The sequence below is a fragment of the Eulemur rufifrons genome, chromosome 2 (genome assembly GCF_041146395.1).
Source record: "Eulemur rufifrons isolate Redbay chromosome 2, OSU_ERuf_1, whole genome shotgun sequence".
NCBI classification, from domain to species: domain Eukaryota; kingdom Metazoa; phylum Chordata; class Mammalia; order Primates; family Lemuridae; genus Eulemur; species Eulemur rufifrons.
In genome coordinates this window covers 56,964,035-56,987,572 of record NC_090984.1, presented here as the reverse complement: position 1 = coordinate 56,987,572, position 23,538 = coordinate 56,964,035, and the positions used below count along the sequence as shown (strand labels likewise).

Below are 23,538 nucleotides of genomic sequence, written 5' to 3'. Positions count from 1 at the left end.
CCAGACAAAGAGAACAGCAAACTCAAAGGCTTTGAAATAGGAGAATAGAGAATAGCAAGGAAGGCCAGTGTAGCAGGAGCAAAGTGAGCAAGTAGGCGATGAGGTCAGAAAGGCATTATGTGGGCAGATCACGTGGAGACTCGTAGACCATTGTAAAGATGTTGGCTTTTACTCTCATGGAGATGAGAAACCACTGGAGCGTTTGAAGAGAAGAATGATATAGCTAACCGCTGTGTTAACAATCACGCTGCTCTGCTGGAGCGAACTGAAGGTGGGGAGCGGGCAGACTAGTTAGGAGGCTGCTGTAATAACCGAGGCGAGCCGTGATGGTGGCTGGGGCCTGGGGAGAGCAGTGGAGCTGGTGAAACACTGTCCCGTTCTGGATCTATGTTGAAGGAAGAGCAGGGAGGACTCATGAATGTGGGGTATGAGATAAAAAGATTTATAAGGATGATGCCAGGTTTTTGGTCTGAACAGCCAGAAGAAGGGAGTTGCCATTAACTGAGATGGGTAAACTATAGAAGGTTTTTAGTGTTGCATATGTTAAGATTGAGATGAATTCCTATAAGAAATAGATGGCACACTCAATATAATGAGAAGGAAGTTTTCACAAAGGAACCATCCACAAAGGTGTCAGTAGGACATAGAGAAAGCACAGAGATAGTGCCATGTTGGGAGGGCAGGTAACAGCAGAGATGTTACCACCCGTGGTTACTGGAATTTTGAAGGAGAGTCGTATAGAGTTTACCTCGAGAGGATGAATCACCTTTGGCAGAGGGCCCCAGCCAGTGAAGGCGACCTCACATGGAGAGAGTCAGAGGAATAAGTACTCTGGCCTTACGCTCTTCTTCTCTTCAAGTCTCCTGCCAGGGCTTCCATGAGCCTAATCTGCTGGAAGCCAGGAGACAAGGGAAGCCTGTTGCTGTAGTCCATATTGGTCAACCTTCTAGAGCTGAACAGGATGGGGAAGGGAGGAGGGTAAATCTGAGGTGGCAAATATGAGAGACCCAGCACAGCATCCAATGGGAGATGCCATCTGGGGTTCAGGAGAGAGGTCTGGGCTGGAGATACACAGGTAGGTGATGGCAGCCCATAGATGGTATTCACAGTCGTGAGACTATATGACATGACCAAGGGAGTTATTACCTAGAAAAGTACTGAGCTCTGGGCATCACAGTGTCTAGAGGTTAAGGAACTGAGAAAAAACTAGCAAAGGAGACTGAGCATGAATGGTAGAAGGAAAACCAGGAAAGCATAGTGTTTTCAAGTGTTTTGAGGAAGAAGGTGGGATCTGTGTCAAATGTAGCTGATGACAGCCAAGAATTGACTGTTGATCTTCCAAGTGCAGTTTTATTGCAATGGTGTGATAAATTTTTTTGCTTGAATTTAAAAAGAATATGGAAGGAGAGACATTTGAGACAGCGAGTATAAACAAGTCTTAATTTTAAGGAGTTTTGTTACAAAGGAAAGGAGAATAATGGGCTGGTGGGGGAAGTGGGTCAAGACATTTTTAAAGGTGGGAGAGGTAAAAAGAAATTTAAAAAAAAGAGAGAAATAACTACATGTTTACTTGTTGATAGAAAGATCCAGAAAGGAGAGCAAAAATAACCTGAGGAGGGGTGAGAATCGATGAATCTGTGTTCGTTAGAAGATATGAGGGGGGTAGGACCTAATGCACAGGTGGAGGGATTGCCCACCGCTGGGGCCTGGGCAGTTTTTCAAGTGAAATGGGAAGAAATGCAGAATATATGGGCATAAATGTAGGTAGGTGGGTAGATGTGATGGAGGTTTGAGGAAGTTCTCTTCTAATTGCTTCTGTTTTCTTAATGAAATAAGACAGCTGTGTGAGGATTGGGGCGGAGATATTGGAAGTATGAGGAGAGAATAGAAGGTAAGAAACAGTTGTCTAGGGGGTGGGAGAGTGAATGAAACAGGAAAATACGGTATGGTTGCTGGATCGTAGTGGGGGCCCACGTGAGGCTGGTGTTCACGTATTTAAGGTAAGAACAGCTGTGTTTCCACACCCCCCCCCCCCCTTATAGTCTGCTGTATGGGTGCAGGCACAGAAGGATGGGAGGGTAGGATTTAATCATGATTGTGGTTCAGCTGAGCAAATGCAGTGACGTGAGAGAGGGAAAAAGGGGGTCATTAGAATGATTGTCATTGAATTTCAGCTGGATGAGGAGGGCGGTGAAGACACAAAAGGAGGTCAAGGGGCAGCGAAAAGTTCGTGGCGTCACTGGCCTGTAGATTCTTCTGGGCTGAAGGATTATGGACCTTCATAATCCTTGATGGAGTGTGTGAGTTGGAGAGGTGGGAAGTGGTGGCTGTAGACTGGAATGTTTGACGTTGAGATTTGGTGGGGCAGGAGTCTCAGATCATGGGAATGATACCATCTGGTATAAAAATGTGGATGTGGCAGGCCTGGAGGTGGTGTGGACCACCTGGTCACTGGAGGTATTTAATTTGCATTTCCTTAGTTACTATCAAAGTTGAATGTGTTTGTATTTGCTGTTGTTGCTCTCATCTCTGTGAACTGCCTGCCCTCATTCTTTCACCATTTGGCTAGTTTGTTTCATAGTGATTTGTGGACTTTTAAAAAATGTATTTTTGACACTTATCTTTCTGTGTTTGTGTTTGCAACTATCTCCTTCCAAAGTGAGATTTACTTCTACTTCTATAGTGATGTCTTTCGGTGCATAGCTTTAAATTTTAATGTAATTGAATGTATCAATTTTCTATCTTATAGTTTATGCCTGGGGAAATCCATCTTTCCCCTCAAGATGACACAGGTAATCTCCTTTACTTTTCTTTTAAAAGTTAAAAGTTTGCTTTTTGTCCCAAAGTGTGTTAAATTTTATTGGTTGCTACATTCTTAGATTAGCAGAGTGAGGTGTCATAATTACCTTGTACTTCAGTCTTCTAAATAGTATATACTCTTTTGGATTCCATTGTTTATTTTTCTTTCTTAATATATAATTTCTCTACTGAGTTCCAAAATAACTGAAATTAGAAAAAATTTATCAACCTTGAAAATTTTGGGACATTTAAGTTCGGCCTGAGCTGTGACAGTCTTTCTTTTGGCAATTCGGTTTAGTGTAAGGAGCGCAGGGGACCACGTCAAATGGATCTGGATTTGAATCCCATTCTGTCTTGTTTCTGTGTAACCTTGCACAATACTCTTTCTGTAGGCAAAGCAAGAAGAGAAAGATGTAACAGTGCTTGATTTGATGATGCCAACATCTTATCTCAAATATACTACAGATTTTAGTTCTGCTTAATGTGGAAACATGGTACCTAGGTTTAATATTTATTGAAATTTTTTGTTGATAGAGGCTTGATTATCTGCATTCACTAAAGGCAAAGTCTGATTTCTTTTTTCCTTGAACCCTAGACAAAAACAGCAATGGTTGCCAACAGAATTTATATATCTTTATTTTGCTGAGAAATTACAAGTTCTTCTTGAGTATAATATCACCGATTGTTTGAATCTATTTATTGAATACCACTGTTGCTGTTCTGAGTCTCTAAGCATTTAAAAGTCAGTGGTTTTAGAAGCCATAAAAATAGTTGTTGGTTTTTTTTTTTTCTACGAGTAGTCGTTCCCACTTGTAATTGTTCATCTGTTTTTCTCCTTTGTCTCCTGTGCCCTGAAGGATGTTCATTGCTGTCACTGTGATGTGTAATCCAGATTTGGTTTCTCAGACAAGGGCTTTGTGCTTTGGACTGTTCTTTACACACTCGTCCCTCAGTGTGAGGGATTGGTTCCAGGACCCCTCTGGATACCAAAATCTGGGCACACTCAAGTACCTGACATAAAATGGCTTAGTATTTGGATATAACCTACGCACATCCTCCCATGTATACTTTCTAGATGACTTATGATACCTAATACCTTGTAAATGCTATGTAAATAGTTGTTATACTGTATTATTTTTATTTTTACTATTTTTATCGTTGTATTGTTATTTTTTAAAACTATTTTCATTCTGAGGTTGATTGAATCCATTGATATGGAGGGCTGACTATACATTATTTTTTCTTTCAAAATTAGCTGGGTTGTTCATATTTCTCTGGTCCAATTCTCAAATGCTATTTTGAAGATAGACCTTTTGCTAAGAGTACACTTAGCTTAACATGTATTCTCCAAGTGGGATTTCCATTGTAACAGTGAATTTTTGAAGACCAGAAATTAAAAAGTGAATTTCTATCTCATACACAGTCACTATATGTGTATGTTGGTATATTCACTTTAGAAGTTAATTTGTCATTTTCAATAAAGTTGAAGATCCAGCACTTCCACTCTTGGAGGATACTCTAGAGAAATTCTAGCACATCTGCGTGAAATGCTCGTAGCTCTGTTGTTGAGAAGAGCCTCAAATGGAAGCAACTCAAATGTCCATTAATAGAGGAATGGATCATAAATAAGTGTATGAATGTCTTAAACATACCATAGAGTAAAAGAAACACTACACACCCACAGAATACCCCAGTATGATTCTATTTATAATAAAATTCAAACACAGTAAAATGTATTATTTAAGGATGCACGTTTAAATGGTAAAATGAAAATCAAGGAAATGATTATTCCAGTAATCAGGACTGTGGCCACCTTCAGTGGGGAGATAAGGTGCATTGATTGAGGAGGGGCGTATAGCAGTAGGCGGGGATGGGACCATTTATGGAGAGGCAGTCACTTGCCGCCTTCAGCTTGTGTCTGCCGTGCAGGCGTAGCCTGCTTTGTTCATTTCTGGCCAAGGACAGTGACACCTTCATTGTTATTAGTGTAGGATATGGGAAGGGGGTGGTTTGGAAGTCACACTTTTTCTGGTAGGATTGAGGAGTCCTTAGCTATCTTTTTAGGACTCTTTCTGTAAGAATCTGAAAGAGATAATCATACCTTCAGCTTTTTTTTTTTTTTAGCAGTATTCTTGCAGTTCTAAGTTATGTTTCAAGAACTTTGAAAATGGCACCCTACTCTCACCTTGAGGCATTAAACAGTTAGGTCTTTAAGCAATTTCTTCTGCCCCTCACTTCCCCCCGACACACCAAATGTTGAATCATTGAATTCATGCCATATGTGTTGTCTATTCCTTTCAAGATGTCACAGACAACCAGAGTTAGAAAAGTGTTTACAGTGTGAGCAGAATGTACTGGATCAATATTGAAGATAAACATGGGGAAAAAAATCTTAAGTGCAAGTCTATAAACTCTGTTTAAGTGGTACAAATAAAAATGAAACAGTGGGACCTCAGCTTGGTCAGTATAGTTGTCTATGCATATTTTCTCTTAAAGTAATTATATATCTTCTTCCATGTAATTTTATGAAAAATCAATTAGGAAGTGGGAGGTTTTAATTGTAATGACATTTAATTTTCCCACCTTCTGTATTCTTGTGCCAGCAATTAGACTGAAGAGGAAAAGAAAGCATACCACTCTAGCAGCCTGTACTTTTTAATTAAACCTTGAACCTTTTCTTCCCATGAAGCAGTAGAAGAAGTTTTTTTATTTTTTGTTTTGTTTTTTTAAAGAGACATCATCTCATTATGCTGCCCCGGCTGCCAGGCTGGTCTCAAACTCCTAGGATCAAGCGATCCTCCTGCTTCAGCCTCCCCAGTAGCTGGGACTGCAGGCACTGGCCACCACTCCTGGCTGCAGTGGGACAGTGTTATTTGCTGTCATTGATTCAGCTACTTTTTCTCTTCTTGGATAGCATATAGTTTGTGCTAACATAGTCTCATATTACAAAAGCAATTTAGTGGAAGAACATTCCCTTTGGTATTTGAATCATCTGAAATAACACAAACAGAACTATACATTTAAAAATTTTTTTTCATTTGGATAACTGACCCCCCCCCCAAGAAAACCCCAATAATAAAAAAGCCTTTTCTTTCTTCTAGCTGAATATTGAAGTGGGCCTAATTTGATTTTCTTTTTTAAAACTTCCAAAACATAAGAGCAGCTGGATACCTAGAATTTGTTTGCTAACCTAGTGGTCTCCAGCACCATTTTGTGTTATCTATTGTTTTGATTTGGGTTCTTTTTTGTCTCTTTTTACTGTTCATAATCACTATGAACTTTAATTTTCTTGCCCTGAAACTGTGCTTGTCCTTTAGCAGATCCAGCCCGGGCAGACTTCTTTCCCTTAAAATCTGTGACCTTTTGATTCCCATTTGTTTAGAGATTCTTGTTGATTCTTCATGAGTTTTTTTCAATGTTTCTTTATTTAGTCCTCTCCTGCTAGTACTTTCCACATCTCTTCTTTATTCCCTAATTGTAGGTTACCTTTATTGGCTTCTTTGGTTTTATTTAGTGCTTCTTTAGCTTATTTCCTTAAATAGAATTATTCCCCCTTTTGCTCCACTGATAAAGTCTATCCATTTTATTTCCCTGTGATTTGAGGAAAGAATATGTGGATCTTTTCTACAGGTTTGGTCATCTAAGTCACCCCCACATTTCAGCAAACATCCAATGTGGAGATTTTATTTCAGTATCTTCAGCACTCTGTTTTTCTTCTTCTTCTTTTTATTATGTATTTATTTTTGAGACAGAGTCTTGCTCTCTTGCCCGAGCTAGAGTGCTGCGTCGTCAGCCTAGCTCACAGCAACTTCAAACTCCTGGGCTCAGGCAATCCTTTTGCCTCAGCCTCCCAAGTAGCTGGGACTACAGGCTTGTGCCACCATGGCTGGCTAATTTTTTCTATAGATATTTTTAGTTGTCCAGCTAATTTCTTTCTATATTTTTTTAGTAGAGACGGGGTCTCGCTCTTGCTTGGGCTGGTCTCAACCTCCTGAGCTCAAATGATCCTCCCCCCTCGGCCTCCCAGAGTGCTAGGATTACAGGCGTGAGCCACCATGCCCAGCTTTCTTCTTGCTCTTGCCTAGCTTTTAATTTAGTTTACACTTTATTTTGCTTGCTTTCTTCATTCTTTTTTGCAAAGTAATCTTCTGTGAGAAGTATTAAAAGGTCTGTATCTTTATACCAGCTCAGGGCCAAGGGTCTCTATAAACTTTTTAGGAGATTCAGTACTATCAAACCCTGCAAATATGCATGCCTTGAATGTTTTGTGTAATGTTTTTCTGAGTTGAATGTTTTGTGCTTGATCTTTGTCTTCTAATCTTTTATGTCACTAAAGGTTGCGTGAGTTGGGAAGCCTTTCATATAAATGAATTTGTTTTTACATCATTTTTTATACTCATCAGTCATCAGAGAAACATTTTATACTCATCAGAGAGAGGTTTGTTTGGAGATCTTCTGATTTTAGTTTTATCTTCATTTATTTCCATGAATTCTGCCTTTGATTTATTCAGTGCTTATATTATATTAAAGTTTGTTGTTAGGTAGTTTAACCTGTTGAGCTTTATCATCTCCAGAGATACCCAGCTTTCATCCAGTTTGATCTGTTCCTTTTAAAAAGTTGTCCCATGGCAAATTAATGTCACCAGATAATACTTGCTTTGGTGATAGATGTTGGTCTCCAGAGCAGCCATTGTGTTCACTGTCACCATTTTTGGCTGTCGTGGTGCCTTCCTAGTCCCATTCCCCCAGAGCTGAGCTGCAGGATGGCTAGTAGTGACTGCAATGTCTCAATTCACATTAAGGACTGAATGTTTGTTTACTTGTATTATTGGATACTTCAGATTATTCTTACTGGAAATAGCTTAATGAGAGAACATTAGTGAATCTTTTTTGGGTTTGACTTGTGTTCCAGATGCTCTTCTGGTTGAATACTGGCTGCATCATCAAATGACGTGCATTCCAGGTACTCTCCAGTTAGACAGCTGGCTGCATCATCAAATCTGGGTGCTATGTTCTAACAGCTTCTAGCACATTCCTCTTAAATGCTGTTGTCTCCTCACTCTAGGGTTATCTTACGGACTCATACTCTTCTTTAAAAAATTACCATCATTTAAAGGGGGATTTGGGAAGGAGAGCAAATAAATGCATACAATCAATGTCACTGAGTGGAGGTTGATAAGTTCTTTTTACTTGCTCTATAAAGGGTGAATAAATGAATCTTCGCGATAAAGTCTTCAGTGAAGGTCAGTGGTAGAACCTCTTCTAAGATAAAAAGCATGAAACACATGAATTCAGGGGCTATGAAAGGGCAACTGTAACCTTAGGATTGTGATAATAAAGTCATCTATTGATATTTTGGTAAGAGTGACTGAAGTGTGTGTAGCATATGTATTAGGTAGTAGAGTGGAAGGAACACTTGACGGGTATCTGCTGATCTGAGTTTTGGTTTTGGTTATCATTGGCTACATGCCTTTGAGAGACTGAAACTCTTGGAACATCCTTTTTTTAGAAATCAAAAACAAAAACAATTGCCTCGCTTTAATCTAGGGTAGTTGTGAGGATCATGTAGAATTACTTCAAAAATTATAAAGTGCTATACAAAAGTTAAGAATTATTTTATGGGCAAAGAAATTGAAACTGTTGGGTTAGAATATACTGTGAGTCATATTTGAAATTAGGTCATTAACATGGGCTGTCATTAAAATATCCACACTTGGTACTAACAAATATATGTAATTAGAAAACAAAACATAGTGATCATTACCTCATTTTCTCTTTTATTTAGCTTTTTTTTTTTTTGGTTGGATTTGTTGACCTATTTTAATTTCTGCAATTACAGAGGTGACAGAGGAAACTTGAAAGATGATTAAAAATCAGAAAAATAGGATCTATGATGAAAAGTTTATGATGCTAAGCAAAAGAAGCCTGAGAAGTGATTTAATAATTGTCACATGTGTTTCAAGCTGTAAAGACAAAGGAAAAAAAATCAAATATACTGAACTAAAATGCAGGGGATTTAGATTTGCTATCTGTGTGCATCTTGTACATGAGTGTTAACAGGGCATCTAGGGGAGGGTTGGGGAATCATCTTGACTGACGATCTTTCAAAATGGATTTGTTCTCATTTAACTGACATGGGTTCAACATTGGGCCTTCCTGCTGCATAAGGATAGCAAGGTGATTTATCAAGGAGTTTTTTCAACCTGATGATTCAGTTCTCTTGGCTTCTTTTACTTTTACAATAGTTCTGTAGTGTTTTATCCAGGTTTTTTAAGCAAACAAATCCAGTGTTCTAAGAAGGGTTAGGCTTAAAATAAATAGGCAAGGTGTGTGTGTATAAATGGAGCCTTGTGGCCATTAGTGACCTAGTGACAGCAAGTGACGTTAAGCTAACAAGCTGATGGCAATCGTCAGCATTGCCATTTCCTGAACACCTACCAAGTGTAGGCTCTGTGTAAGGGGTGTGACATTGGCTCTTTTCCTATTTCAATAAATCCTAACTTTAACCTAATAGGGTGGTTTCATTATGTCTGTTTTATACATGTTGAAACTAAGCCTTAGAAATAAAGTTAAACAATTTGTGCAAAATTCACATATCTAATAGGTAGCAGAATCAGGATTCAAATTTAAGTATGTGTGGCTTCAAAGTTGCTATTTTTTCCCACTTGATATTCATTAAAATCTGTACATATTGTTCTTTATTTATCCGAAACTAAAAAAAAAAACTACATATATATCACTAAGGTACATATTCTTTTGTTTGTTTCTGCAAAAAAGCAGCTTTATTATTTACACTTGGTCTCTAGCTTGGGAGAGGGTGGTTGGTTAAGAAGCTGCTTTTGGGCTGGAAGCAGACACTGGGGCAGAAGCCCTGAGGCTGGGGAGCTGCAGCCAGGCCCCAGAGGGCACCGCACTGGGAGGTTCCTAGTGGGGTCTAAGGCTGAGCCTCTGAAGGTGGCCTCGCCTAGCCCTGCCTGCGGCTGGCCTGTGGTCAGGTTGGTCATGTTGGTCATGTAGTTGCTCTTCCTGATGAGTTTCATCCCCTCATCTAGGAAGTCACAGAGACGGGGTCTGTCTGGGCACAACTCGGGGCACGTACCCCCAGCAGGACCTGGTTTGGGGGAAATATTTGGAGGCTATGCAAATATACTGTTTTTCCTTAAAGGTTCAGAAGAACCAGTTCTCTCAGAATGAGGCCAAGAGGTCAAGCTGTAATGACTAAATACTTGACCTTTTTATTTATGCTTTATTGCAGAGCTATCTATATTATAAACAGTGTCATTCTTGTATTATTGACCCTTCTGTCAATTTCTTTGAAGAGTGGAAGCATTTATATTTACTGAATGGGGTTAATGAGGGTACATTTGTGAAACAAGGTGAAACATCAGTAATTGATTTTAATTTCTTCCTCATTTTTCAGTTACAAAAAGCTTATTTTGTTTTTAGCATTTGTTGACTACCAAGTAAGAGCCATACGTATGTATGGTATATACACACTCTCTCTATATAGTATATGTGTATATGGCTAACTGTATCCCAAGTTTCTTATATATTCATGTTTATATCCATTGCTCAGAAAAGCCTGCCGTAATGTTGTGCTTCTTATGCAAGAGACAGTCGTGGAGTCCATGCAGTTAGGAGGTGCAGTCTTCCAAAAGTTACCCCCAGTAGGAGTTGATGGGTGAGAAGTAGATATGTCCTAGTCTACTTCTAGGATTCAGCAGCCAGCCCAGAACATGCCAACCATGTGGCTGCTCTCCCCTGGAAGTTGGGATAATTCTAGGGTGGCCATTGTTGGTTCAGGGGTGTTGTCCAAATGGGCTGGTCTAGAGAGATAATGTGGTTAATGTGTTTTTAGAGTTATAGGGGGAAAAACATTGTGATATTTTGATATACAACATTACCATTTATTCCTTACTGCTATTCTCAGCTTCCCCTTAATCTAAACAGATTTTTGTTTAGATTCTGAATTTAGTAATAGAAAGTCAGGAGTAGTAGTATTTGGTACAGTGCTAGATATGGGTAAAGATTTGTAGCATTTTCAAAAATTTGTAAGATCTTAAAAAATATATAATCAAGATTTAAATGGCAGTGGTGGATTAATAGCAGTCAATCAAATTGAATTTGATCCATTGAGACTGAGATTTGGCCTCTTAACCGTATGTTATTGCTTTGCTCTAGAACAGATTTTAGAAATGAGTTATTGTCAGAAATACATCCATTTATTTTTCCCTTTTTTTGTTTGTTTGTTTTGTTTTTAGAGACAGGGTCTCTCTCTGTTACCCAGGCTGGAGTGCAGTGGTACAGTCATAGCTCACTGCAACCTTGAACTCCTGGGCTCACGCGATCCTCCTGCCTCAGTCTCCTGAGTAGCTGGGACTATGTCATGTGCCATGACACCTGGCTATTTTGTTTTTCTGTTTTTGCAGAGCATGGCATTTCTTATTCTTGGAATCATTATAGTAGGGTTTGCTTGGAGAGAGTGTGGGAGTTTCTAGAGAAGAGGGGTGGGTGATCTTAAAGGAATTTGAAATTGAGACATCAGCATTGCTGTAAAATGCATTGCGGCCAACCTCTGAATTAGGTTTACTAAGCATTACCTTAATTTGGGGGGCAGAGGGCAGAAGAGGTGTAGGTGTAAACAGTTGTGTTAAAATAGCTCTTATTTGTAGAGTATCTGGCTGGGTATTTGGTACTTTATATGCATTTTATTTAGATTCAAAATAATGCTACAATGTTAGTATTAGACCATTTTACAGATGAGGTACATTAAATTCAAGGAAGTTAGGTAACTTGCTTAAGTTCACATAACTAGCATGTGATGGGACTGCAAACTGAATTCCTTTCAGTCTGATTCCAAAACCCATTACTGTTCTTTATACTGTACTGTTGCCTTCGGAGGTATGCATACAATGGGCAGCAATAGGCCCTTTTGGTATATTATATAGCAAATGAGTCATTTCATTCTTTGGAAATAGTTGTGTTTACCTCCACCCCTCCTTTTCTCATATCTGTTTTTTTTCTTAAAAAGCTTTTGGCTACTTTAAAAAAAGTTGGTTATGTTGTTTTAGTTTGGCGCCTTTAAATCTGGTCATGACAATGAAAGAAATATTCTTATTACTTTTTACTTGTTTCATTTAAACCGAAAAATCTGGAAATCAAAATATGAATTTATTTCAGCTGTCTTGTGTTATTATGACAGAGGTATATGCAGGAGCTCTAATGTGGATTTGAGTTTTTCTTGACTGCTGATAATTATTAACTCAAGCCAAAAAGATAATTGTATGTTATAAGCTGTGTATGCTGAAAGTTAAATGAAATTCATCTGCTTCACATTTTTTAGGAAAATTGATAAGGTATCACTATTCTTAATGTTTTTCATATTACCTCTTAGGTTTCTTATTCAGATATTTCCTCCTCACAATTTTGAGAGAAAATTAAGAAGGTTTGGTGCCAAGGCCTGGGAGGAGTCTTGGAAAAATTGTGATTGCATAGTCATACATAAACTTGGTGTGACCTCAGTAGACCACAGCATTTTCTTCAACTTGATGATTCCTATTTTAAAGTGAGAGAGTATTTTGCAAATGGTTTCTGAATCCTAGGTTAATCTTTTTCAGGTTTTTATTGGAGGCTCTATTGACACCACTTTTAGGAAAGGCTAGATTTAACTATGAGAGCTATATTTTTTCCCTTATATTTTGAAGTCAGAATAGTATTGCAAGTTAGTAATTTTCATACTCTTTTGATGATTTATTTGCAAATGGTATACATGGGATTTGTGATTTAGTTAAGATCCTTGCCTATACTTCTACTTAGAGCAGGAAGTAATTTTGAGCTCTTTGTGTACAGATACCGATAAATTGTTGAGTTGTGGATCAAGTTTATCTTTAGACCTTGCCTCCCCTTTCTCTGTGCCACTCCCTTTTCCTTGCTATTTAGGCACCTGACTACCTATTGTAATGTCCAAGGCTTTAATGTACTCATTTATGCCTTGCCTGCTCTCTGGGTACCTCTCCCAGGAAACCCATACATGTACGTTTAATAGTCATAGTTTGCGCTCATGTCATGTACGGCCATCAGCCCACAGCTGGAGAAATCAGAGGGAGTGTAGCCTGGGAGGCAGCACATTTGGAGTGTTCACATGTGGGACTGTGCTAGAACAGCCTGAGTTCTTAGTAAAGCCTTAGTGAAGCAACAGGTAAAGTGAGATCATTTCAGAGCAGGCTGTCTCAGTGAAGTCTTGTCAAGTTAAGACATTCCCCGTGCAATGATTCTTGAAAGGTGTGCTGCTAACAAAAGATATTATCAAATCTAGTCCGTGTGGGAGTGTATATGTCTGTCAGCTATACAGTATAATTTCTAAATAAGAATTTGCTGCTCCTAGTATAACTTTAAAATAATGTATCTTCAGCTCTACATGTGTGATTTCTTTGTACCTCCCGTCTCCTGGCTTGGTTGCTATGAGCCATACTAATTTACTATAGAATCATTTAAAAAAAAATAGCACTGATTTAACCAGGTTATCTTAAATCTTCTTGTTAACCTTATCCTTTTTTTCCTTTAAAATCATAGTGAAAAAGTGAGTTGATTTTTGTTTTGAAACCCAGAGAATAGAGAACTAGCATCACATAAATGAATTTATAGCTAGAACAAGTTAGTGTTCACCTAAATGGTTTCTTCTTCTTCTTCTTTTTTTTTTTTTGAAATAGAGTCTTGCTCTGTTGCCTGGACTAGAGTGCTGTGGCGTTAGCCTAGCTCACAGAAACTCAAACTCCTGGGCTCAAGCAATTCTTCTGCCTCAACCTCCTGAGTAGCTGGGACTACAGGCATGTGCCACCATGCCTGGCTAATTTTTTCTGTATATATTTTTAGTTGTCCATATAATTTCTTTCTATTTTTAGTAGAGACGGGGTCTCGCTCTTGCTCAGGCTGGTCTCGAACTCCTGAGCTCAAACGATCTACCCGCCTCGGCCTCCCAGAGTGCTAGGATTACAGGCGTGAGCCACTGCGCCCGGCCAGTGGTTTCTTCTAACACCAATCATAACCCTCTTGGATTGTTCTTGCTCTTCTAATAACCAGCAGTTGATATAAGAAAAATATACAGGCACATATAAGTTGCTTTTTTCTTGACCACTGGAGGGCTTTACTGCTTCTCTGCATGTGCCCTTTAGGGTTCCTGAGGATGCCAAATTAACTACTCTTAGTTGAGTAAAGTTGGTATGTTTTGAACTGTTGGTATCTTTTTCCTCAGTCTTTAGGGACATCATAGAATGTTCATCCTGAAAATAATCTTAGAAGTCATTTGGTCCAAATCTTGCATTTTTCAGATGGGGAAACTGAAGCTCGCATAGGTTGGGGTTTAATCAAAGGCCATACAGGTATATTTTGGAGAGGAATTACTCAGATTAAGAGTATTTTCTCTAGGTTCATAAACAATGCAGTCTGTAAATCATAGCAGCAGAGACCCATTTGAATTCCATTTTTTACTTTGGAGAGGGATTTAAGAGCTGACTCCTTTGTGGTTGTGCCCTTTGGGGTAAACTGTAATCAGATTGGTACACAGAGAGGAAGTAGAGAGTTATATATAAAAAATGACTTTTTTTTTCAGAGTTAAAATTTGGGATATTCTCAAGTATGCAGATCTTCCTAAACAGGTCTGTATAGGATGAAGAAGAAACCTAGCATATTATTAATACATGTGCCAATGGTTCCTATCTGTTGTCTGTTTTTCAGTCTATCTTATTCTACCCCTGCTCCTCCTTACTCTTGCCTGACACAGACATACATCTCTTTCCTCTATCGATTTTTCACACATTTGCTCTTGTTAGACTTGGGACTTTAGGGTAAAAGTGAATATTATTCTCTGGTTTCTGTGTTTGTGATTTATATCCTTCTAATATTTCTTGGGTGTAGGCGTCATGAGGAAGGGAAAAACTGAGGCTGATTTCTGTTTTTCTCAGACCCTTTTAGGGACTAATTTTTACAGTTTTTCATGTGCTGTTTTTATTTCTACTTTTTAAATGTACTTATTTTCCTTTTTTTCCCTCCCTCAAGAAACCTCCTGTGTCTAGAGTGGATTTGCCATAGTTTAGTACCACAACATGTTCAGAGGGTGCTCAGGAAATATTAATAATACATAAGTGCCACTTTGTTCAGAATGGCCCATCTGCATTGGTTTTGATGAGGGAGAAATCTTTCTTCATCTGTTTGGATCTCTAAATTTTTCTGGGCTCAGATTTCTAAGTTTTTTGGTAGTTTTAAATAGGAATAGTGAATTTCGAAACGGTCTTTTCTAATTTAAACCTGGCTGCTTCAGCAGGGAGGACTAACTTGCCCCAAGATCGTATTATTGGAAACTTAGAGTATAACAGAGAATCTTTGATTCTCCACTTATAGAAATAGTCCAAGAATTTCAAGGCTCAGATTTTCGCAGACATAGATACAGGCTGTAATGAGAAAGATAATATGCATGGATCATTCTTTCTTTCAAAGTGTCCTTGAAGAGGAAAGAGCATGCGAATTGTGCTCAGTGAGGTCAATGGGCTGTCATAGCCTCCTAACAAGGGAGAATGTGAATGTTTACAACTGGAATTTGTTGTGATGGGCATCGTTTCATGTACTTGTGAATAAAGGTAAGGGCGCATAGGATGGGGTGATGAGAAGGGGAGGATTTGTTTGAATGTGTTTCATTTTCTGCATTTGTTGAAATGTTAATCAGATGACCTTTCTGTGGTAGCAATATGTGCAAAACAGTATGTCTTAGGGTGTGCGTATTAGAGCTCATTCTCAATTGCTGTCCTGAAGGCAAGCTTCCCTGTCTCATGTAAGAAGTCTAGCCTTTTGTGTTCCCTTTAAATGCAGTTATTGTGGTTTTTATTTATTTTGTTTCTAAAAAGGGTAGTGAGTGGATTTTCTGGCCGTTGTTAGAGGGAGGAGATGGACCCTTTCCACCTTCCCAGCCCCTTGGTACCAACTCGAGCCCCACATTCTTTTTTCGGTACAAGATACTAACCTTGCTGTAACTAGTTCAGCTGTTGTGACCACGAGTTTAAGTATCTCTTTTCCATATAAGAAATCACTGTTGGGAGTTGGTTTCCTTCCCAAAGGATCCTATGATATTGATTATTTTACTTCTATCCAGGATGTCACTACACCACAGGAGGCCGGCTGACTCAGGGATGGGAAGAGAGGACACAGAAAAAGAAAGTAGACTGTGATTCTATGCCTAGAATATTTGTTTCAAAAGTTCAGCTGGGCATCTGAGATAAGAGAGGTACAATAAATTTATATTAAAAATTCTTTGTCTCTGTCTTGGTATTTATATTTATTTAAAATATTTATAATAAAGATACTTGTATAATTATGGCTGCAAAAGTCCTACTCCTGATACTTAACAGCCTTAATAAAGATGTTTAAATTATAACCAGCTCCTAATAAACTTACAGAATATAAGTATATATTTATACTTATGCCTACTGGAATTTTTCTTCCCATATGTATTTGTGGAGAGGCCATAAAAAATCTGATGGAAGAATAGCAAAAATTGGTATTTGTTAAAGCTAGGTGGTAAGTACATGGGTGTTGGTTGTCTGTTTGAAATAATTCATAATAAAATACTTAAAAATTAATAGAATCTCAAGAATATATTTTAAAATATTTAAAGCATTTTAGGGAAAAAAGAGACATTGCTCACTGAGGAGATTGGTTTCAAAATAGGAATCATTTGTGATTTTGGAATAATAGTTACGAGAAATATTTAGTGACTAGGACAGTGCTGGAGATGTTCACTGAATGGAAATGAGTAAGTTATTATATACCCAGTATGTCACAATATTTAAAACAGGGCTTTTTTAGATGGAAGATCATATTTCCTCTTTTTAAAAGTTGATTTTATCCAATATATCCTGCTAAATATAATATTTAGTTATATATGGAGGCTCAATTTTAAATACTTGAACCCCATCTCACTCTCAAAGTCAAGTAAATTTCACAACCCACAAACCTGGAAACTAAAGACAAATGTTTTGCACAACTTTATTAGGTAAAGTAATATTATATAGGGGACCCAGTGGTATGTCCAGCAATTAAATTTTGTTAATTCCCCACTTTGAATTCTGAGTCCTATTATAACAAATTCTCACAGTTTTCATTTCTGTGCCTTCTTGATTGCAAATGATATAATTTTCTGAGATTTTGTTAATTTTAGTTACTTCTGGCATATTCTAATCCAAATTTAGTCCTTTTTTAAATCAACTTGTAATTTATTTGAATCCTAGGTCTTAGTTGCTTGATCGTTGTTTAGGCAACAGAGTAACTGAGTACCATTCTGTGTGTCTAAGCAGCACTGTTTTACAACCTGTGCCCTCTTGGGCTAGAAAATACTATTGCTTGACATATACCAGGAATTTTAGATTAGACTGTTTGGCAGTGTCCATAGGAAATCAAAAACATGTATTTTTTTTTTTCTTTGTCCCTCCTTTTAAAGAGATTTCCATTGTTGGCATAACGAATAACAGATAACGTAACAGATCTGATGATGCTGTGACTCTCAAGCTCAGGAAGGAGATTTGACTTAGATAACTTGCGTAGATTCATTTTTCACAGAGAGCGAAAGAGAGAGTAGGGTAGGGAGGGAATAGAATGGAGTAAATGTGAGACTTTAAGTGTGTCACTTCCCCAGCCTCATCTTTGAGCAGGAAGCTGATTGCAGTATTTCTTTAATTTCATTTGCAAATGAAATTTCATTTGTGGATCCTCTAGCTGGCGGGACAATTACAAGTGTACCTTAGAAGGTGTCCAAGAAGTGTGCGGAGGGGAGAGCGTAGGAGAGATGGGTTGAGAAGGGGACCTGTGGGCTCTAGGCTTTCTATCTCAACACAGCCGGAGCAGATCTGCTTTTGTATGCTTTATATCCTGACATTTTATCTAAGATCTTCTTTGAAAGAAAGTAACACTGCTAAAAAATCATGGAACATCAAAGCTCAAAATCTTGAGTTGTGCACACCAATATAAAACCACAGATTTCTGTGAGGACTTATGCATGCGTTTGTTCACACATCCTGAGCATCACTAGCCTGCAGCTGCCTCCACCCTTACACACATGTTGATAAATTCTAAAGCGATGCTAGCCTATTTCAACACTCTGCTTACTTTAATGTCTATCATAGAGGTTGAGGTGTGCTGCGTAGCATTTAGCCTTTGTCCCTCCTTTTAAAGAGATTACCGGTGTTGACATAACGAGTAACAGGTAACATAACAGATCTGTAACAGATCTGATGGTGCTGTGACTCTCAAGCTCAGGAAGGAGATTTGACTTAGATAACTTGCGTAGATTCATTTTTCACAGAGAGTGAAAGAGAGAGTAGGGGAGGGAGGGAATGGAATGGAATAAATGTGAGACTTTAAGTGTGTCACTTCCCCAGCCTCATCTTTAAGCAGGAAGCTGATTGCAGTAACTTTCAATTTCATTTGCAAAATGCTTATCCAAATTCCCCTGAAATCAGTTTTTAATAGCAAGACCAATTTAGATCCTTTGGGACTATTAATGAAATTCTAGATCACAATATGGTATGGCAAATGCCATTTCCACCATATCAAATACAGCAAAAGTATAAGAGATAAACTTGCTATCCTATATTTGCATATGTCATCATATAATATCCCAAACAGATATGATCTCTTCATAGCTATTATTTCAGTGTAACTGCTCCAAATGGCCCCCATATTGAGACTTCTCTGTAGTTGACATACTTGCCCATTATCAGTGAAGTGAAACTGAGGTACATTTTAAGATCACTGTTCTTCCACCTGTTTGGGATTGTACTTGAGAATGTATTAGGATACATTTTCACATTCATTTAACATTTTCACATTCATTTAACATATCTATTGATTAATTAGTGCTGGGCTTACCTTGGGAATAGACAAATAAATGAGACATGATCTTTATTCTTAAGGTCCTCAGCTATGAGGAATGCAGGGTTTCATAGGCAAGACAAGTATATAAATAGATTTTCAATGCAAACTAATAAGGTCTTATAAAACAGGTATCATCAAAGTGCTATGGACGTTTCCAGGCATGAAAACCTCATCTGTAGGTATTACCACAAGTTACCTAGAAATTACTGCATGTGGAAGACCATGTCCTTGGCACACATATGAAAGGAAGGTATGCAATTGATAAAAGATGAAATATTAGAATAGCACTATTATATACTGGCCTGATAGATTTAGATTATGCACCAACCAGCATGTCTAGATTACTGTACCAAAAAGTTCTATAAACAGCTAAGGATTTTTATTTGATAACTGGAAACTGTCTCTGGCTTTTGCTGCTCAAAGAACACATTATTTTGTGCTATATTGCTATAGTGATAATCAGTAAATGGGAAGCTGCGCATACTGTGATGGTGACAGCAATGTGACATCAAAAATGGATCTATAAAAGTGGTAATGTTTTCTGATTGGTATGGATTCTTGAGTTATTTCACTAATACTTCCAACATGAAAAATGGAGGATGTCAGGCTCTTCAAGCAACTGTTGAATAATACAGTGTTTGTAAGGAACCAGTACACAGGACTGGATAAATGCTTTAGGAATTCTCTAACACGCTATCGTATCAGGCAAACTGTGTAAATATAGATAACGAGACTTCAGCGTGGCTTGTAATTATGCATGGAGTTGTTATTGTTTTTTCACACCTAATATTTATACAGGCTTTGAGTCTAGGAGGGTAAGTCCAAATGACTGATATTTTGAATCAGGGTATTTTCACTAATCAGAGGATAAACTGCACATGTGTTCAGGATTGGTTGGTCTGCTTTGTCCTTTGGCAGCTATGGTTGTAAACAAAGATCATAAAAAGAGGAGAGATTGTATATGTTTGTAAGAGGAGTTCTCATTTTTGTTTCCTCCGTTGAGCCCTAACTCCTAACTTATTTTATTATTTTTTTGCAAATTTTTGTGGAAGACTTTCATAGAACACAGTCGTTTTGCTAATTAAAGAGATTCTTCTCTCTCTCTCTCTGTTTTGTTTTTTTTTTTTTTTTTACGAATTCTTGTTTTCATAGAAGGGTGTTAACCAGCCCCCTCCCCGCCCTCATGTTATAATACTAGTTCATGTGTCACATACTAATTAATCTATGTCATGGGATCACTTTATGATCTACATTTAGGGATCTCTTTCTCATTCAGAGACGTCGTCTTTCCCATTTTGAGTGTACTGGTAACTTTTCTCAATTTCCTGAGTAGGATCAGTATTTCTGTTTGAACCAAGGTGAAATTTTGCACCTATTCCTCAGTTCTCTATGTTCCTCTTTCATTATTGTCTGCTTGCTTCCTGGTATTTTCCTCATTCCCATTGTATCATCATTTGTGGACTTAACTAACATGATATTTATTCTCTTTTTCAAATTATTAATGAAGAAAACTGTGAGATGGTGCTTTTATCTTTGGTAGTTGACGCTGAAAAAGTGACGAATGCAATAAAAGCATCTTTCTCTAATTCAGCTGCTGTCATGCATCTCTTTAGCATCTCAGTGAAATGACTTGAAATGATAGTGCTCACATCTCTTTTGCAGCTAGTTCACACTGAAAGGATATAATCATCTGTTTGATATCAGAGCCACTTCCCCTGCCACAGACTGTGATGTCACAAACCAAAGATTATTCTCTTTCAGCAGGAAGAAACTGGAGAGGAGATGAATCTTCAAAATGAACTACATCCTTATTCAAATTCGGTCACTTTATAAGGAAAATTAACCATAATAAGGAACAAATATACTGGCTTGTTGAAATACCCCATTGAGTCAAGCTTGAAACACTTTGTTATTATACTAGAATGAAAGTATTCTTTAAAAAATTTTAAACTTATAATAATGCAGATATCAGTAAATACACCTTTAATGCATTTAAAAATATTATGTAGTGTCAGTCACTTTAAATGTTAATACATAAAAATGAATTTTAAGTATGTTTCTAATTTTATATACAAAATTATATTGCTTGTTATTTTAGACAAAAATGACTTTTTAAGATTACTATGTCAACAGACACTAAATGGATGTGCTTTATTTTGACCTATGTACCTATTTTTATTTTATCATGGTTTAAACAAAAAGCTTACAGCTTTTGGATGATTAAAAATGACTGGAATCTAAGGATATAGTAATAGATATCATTATAAGGATATGGTAGTCAAAATATTTGCTGCATTTCTATGAAAGAAATCAATAACGCACAATGATATTACTTTTACAATATAATATGTCTATATAATATATATGAATAAAATACATTCTAAATTACAGAAACAAGTAGGCAGTCATTGAACACTTCCCAAGAATGTTCAAAATCTCTTTAATTGTTAATTCTATCAACACCAGGGAAAACCCAAAATCTTCTGGTACTAGCATAAAATGCCTTGTCCATTTGTACCCATGAGATGATAAGTTGAAGCAATTTTCAATTTTTTATTCACTTTTTCACCAAAATGAAGAAAATGTAGATTATCCCAAATTGCTGTGGATTATTTTTTGAAAGCTATTATTGAAACTTCCATAATCATTTTTTTCAGAGTGGATTATTATAGAGAAGAGCCTTGATTTAGATAGGAAGGAAAGTGAAGATTGATTGGGGCAAGGACTGAATGGAGTGGAGGAGTAGTATCCCTTTGCACATCCGTTGTCATTAAAAGTTAAGTTATAGAAGCAAAGTTCCCAATCGAGTGGGACATGAATCTCTGTTTACATTATGATGAGTAAATAAAATCCAGAAGACTTAAGGAATATTATTGTATGCCCCCTTTAATTCTATTTTGAAAGCCAATTAATTGTTTGAGCATAATATTATAAATGTCATTTTTGCCCAAATTAATTTAAAACATCTTTACTTATGCTTTGAAATATTGATTAGTATTTTTCACTTAAAATATATACATATTTTTGAAGCATGTCAATTTACAAAATACAATATCATAACGAGGAAACAGATGAAAAGAACCCTTAAGGGTTCAGGTAAGTCTCAATGTAGGTAAAAAAAACAATACTTTTAGTTATGTCTGGTATAAAAATGAAGTATTTTGAGATTTATAAATAAACATTTTTCTCTGAAACAAATTGGTATATTATACAATCACTGCTTGTATATTGCTGCTTCCTTTAGTACTAGAAATGACAGGTGAATTTCTGTAATGACTTCAGATGAAAAAGAGTTACAATATTTAAGGTTATTTATAGACTGTCTTGAAAAGAGTGAAGGGATCATGTAATTCACTCTCTTAATTAAAATTTGGAAAAAGGAAAGAATTCAGGGAATCTGAAGAGAAGAATTTCAAATTTGTTTTTAGACAAGTATTGAATAATCACTTCTGATAACTTTCCTTGTACTATCAGAAGATCTCCATATTCGGTGTGATTTACTTTTATTGTTTTCCTTATCCCCTCTCTTCTAGAGTACTAGAAATATGATTTTTTTTTTTGTTGTAGGACTTCTTTATGATATGATTATGCTTAGAACCTAACTTTTCCAATTAAGCTTAAATGAAAACTAATATGGTTGAATTTCTGCTAGAAATCCATGTGGGCAATTAAAATATCAGGTGAAGGAGGTTGGATAGTTCCTTTCTATTGTTTTTACCACAGCTAGTTTCTCTAAAAGTCTCATTATGGAGTGATTTCTAGGGAACTTCTAAAAAGCACTGTACCCTTTAAAATTCTTTGATGGCTTCACTAGTTCTTTGTATTTTACAGTACAGTTTGGACCATTGATCTGAGTTAAAGCTTTTGAGGTTTTAAGGTACCAGACATCTTTTTGTTCTTTTGTTAAATCAGAAAAATGTCCTCATTTAGTATTTTATAAAAATATGCCTAGTATCTCTAGGGTAAATTAGCCCCATTCTCTAAGAGTGTTATACACTTAATTTACTAGAGACTGTTTTTCTTTAGTGTGAATGAGAGTGATAGCACAGATTTTTTTTTCCTTACTAACAATAAAAATCAGTCACTGAGCTTTGTTCTTATGCATTAATAGAAATGGTTATTAATTTTTCTTTGTTTTACCAAGTACCCTGGGAACCAAAGTATTTGACTATGGTTGGTAAATAGCGTCTGTGAATGGCTCTTATGCACCATTTAGGGCTCTCTTCACGCATTTTTTTCAAGCAATTAAATAAAACAAAATTGAGATTTCTCTTAAATGAAGCAAAGATGCGACAAATCCAACAAAAAATGAATGAGATTTTTTTTGGATGTTTTATTATCCAGTTATGAGTGACTTGTTTATGCAGCATAAGTAAAAACAAATGTTTACCTCAGAAAGCTTAAATCTGCATAAAGCTTTAGAGGGAGGACTGCTTGAAATTCAAACCACCTCACTCATTCACAGCATGAGCAGATTAATTTCAGTAGTCAAGATATGAATTAACGTTATAAAATTAAATCTTACCTGGCAGTGGTTTGTTTGAAGCTCAGTAATTTGAACTCTGGCTGGAAATAGCAAGCTTCGATACCTGAAATGCCTTCTCTACTTTCCTTTCGTGTTTTCTTTTCCCAGTGTGTTTTATTTCTTGCAGTGTCTTTCTATCTGTATTCCTGATAATCCTGAAGCGTTAGTTAGGGCAGCATGCGCTAGATGAAGACTCCATTTGGACAGGATTATAGAACCAGAAGGGTGAGTTTTGCCTTTATCTGGTAACAGCAGTTGATCTGACCACAGACAACCTGAGTGTTCAGAACTTATTA

The 23,538-nt window shown here is 37.1% G+C and overlaps 1 protein-coding gene across 1 annotated transcript in view; it reads left to right on the top strand.

Moving 5' to 3' along the window:
• AVEN (apoptosis and caspase activation inhibitor) overlaps positions 1 to 23,538 on the top strand; it is a 148,209-nt gene that overhangs the window by 28,150 nt on the left and 96,521 nt on the right. The gene's annotated exons all lie outside the window — the stretch shown is intronic.